Consider the following 2214-nt stretch of genomic DNA (forward strand, 5'->3'; position numbering starts at 1 on the left):
TCCATAGTCGACCTCCTAGGCATAAAACCAAATTGGTTATCCGTAACGTGAGTCTCTTTTCTTAGTCTTCGCTCAATTACCCTTTCCCATAACTTCATGGTATGACTCATTAGCTTAATTCCCCTATAATTCGCGCAATGTTGTATATCCCCCTTGTTCTTATAGATTAGAATTAAGGTGCTTCTTCTCCACTCGTCTGGCATTTTCTTCGTCCTCATAATCTCATTGAAAAGTTTTGTGAGCCACACAATTCCTCTATCGCCAAGACTTTTCCACACTTCGATAGGTATGTTGTCCGACCCAACTACCTTGCCATTACTCATCCTTTTCAACGCTTCTTTCACCTCGTGCTCCTGAATCCGACGATAATAGTTATAGTTCTGGTCCTCCTCTCTGATGTATAACCTGTTAGAGTCTGGTAAGATCTCATATCCTTCATTAAATAAGTTGTGGAAATACTTCTTCCATCTATCCTTAATATCTCTTTCTTGCACCAAAACTCTACCCTCTTCGTCCTTAATACACTTCACTTGGTCCAGGTCTCTTGTCTTTCGTTCTCATCCCTTCGCAAGCTTTTATATAGATTTCTCCCCCTCCTTGGTACCTAAAGATTGGTATAATCCTTCAAATGCTTGAGTTCTCGCTTCGCTCACCGCCTTCTTAGCCTCTTTCCTAGCTATCTTATATTTATCCCAAGTTTCGACATTTTTACACTTAGACCAATCTCTAAAACAATCTCTCTTGATCCAAACTTTACTCTGAACACTGTCATTCCACCACCAAGATTCATTACCCCTAGGTCCAAAACCTCTAGATTCTCCCAACGTCTCTTTTTCCACCTTCTTAATCTCATGAGCCATCCTCTCCCACATATCATTAGTGCTTCCATGTGGTTGCCTGAAACCTCCCTCTAATATCTTGTGTTGGAATATCCTTTGTTTGTCACCCTTTAAATGCCACCACTTGATTCGCGGAGCCCCGCTACGGTCTCTTCTCTTTGCCCTTCTCTTAACCCTTACATCCATCACCATTACTCTATGTTGGGTAGTTAAGCCCTCTCCAGGTATGACTTTACAGTCTAAACAGATCTTCCTGTCTGTTTTCCTAATGAGAAAGAAATCAATCTGAGAACATGAGGCCCCACTCTTGTAAGTGACGAGATGCTCCTCTCTTTTCCTAAAACACGTATTTGATATAGTTAGATCAAAAGCCGATGAAATATCTAAGATGGAATTACCCTCTGCATTTACCTCCCCGAGCCCATACCCTCCATGCACGCCCTCGAAACCTCTCGAAACCCTCCCTACATGCCCATTCAAATCCCCACCTAGAAAAATCTTTTCTCATAATGGGATATCCTGAATTAAGCCTTCTAGCTCCTCCCAAAACTTTACTTTAAGGTGTTCTTCTAATCCTACCTGAGGTGCATAAGCGCTAATTACGTTAAAGGTGTCTTGTTCCACTACAAACTTTAGGGCTATAATCCGATCTCCTATCCTTTTAACATCCACAATATCTTTCTTCCACTCCTTATCCACAATGATGCCTACCCATTTCTCGATCTAACTTCGCCCGTGTACCAAAGCTTAAATCTTGAACTATCTAATTCTTTCGCCTTTTTCCCCACCCACTTAGTTTCTTGTAGGCACATAAAATTAATCCTCCTCCTAGTCATAGTGTCTACTACTTCCATAGATTTACCCGTAAGAGTGCCTATATTCCATGTTCCAAAACGAATCCTACTCTCATGAACTAACTTCTTTATCCGCACCCGTTCACGAAGATGTGGGAACCCTTGCTTATTTTTCACTACATCCAGGCGGCGATGCAGCGGCCCTTGCTCATTTGACACTATACTCGAGCTATACAGCGCGTTGCTTCCGGGAAACGACCTAGCATTCACACTATTTCGTATTTGGTCCATGTCATAGAGATTCGACAAAGTTTTACATTGGCTGTCGAGGCCTAACACAACCCTCTCCTTTTACCCTGACTTGGGACCGACCTTGGCAGAATTAATGTATTTCTTTACACATTGAAAAATTAGCATATAGGTATACAATAAACACCAACAACATAAGTAGAACTATATGCCAAACCCATGATTATTGAATTCACGTCTCTCACTCTGCCAATCACTTGGTGAGAAATTTGCAAGGACCCAAATTTGCAATACATATAAATCAAACATCATAACAAGCTTTATTGTCACAC

General features: G+C 41.4%; 1 pseudogene; it reads right to left on the reverse strand.

Moving 5' to 3' along the window:
- Positions 1-568: 568 nt before the first annotated feature.
- Positions 569-1929, reverse strand: LOC146905142 (uncharacterized; annotated as a pseudogene).
- Between the last annotated feature and the right edge of the window lie 285 nt (positions 1930-2214).

The sequence above is a fragment of the Medicago sativa genome, chromosome 7 (assembly GCF_051527215.1).
Source record: "Medicago sativa cultivar Bolivia chromosome 7, Bolivia_mono, whole genome shotgun sequence".
In the NCBI taxonomy this organism is placed as follows: domain Eukaryota; kingdom Viridiplantae; phylum Streptophyta; class Magnoliopsida; order Fabales; family Fabaceae; genus Medicago; species Medicago sativa.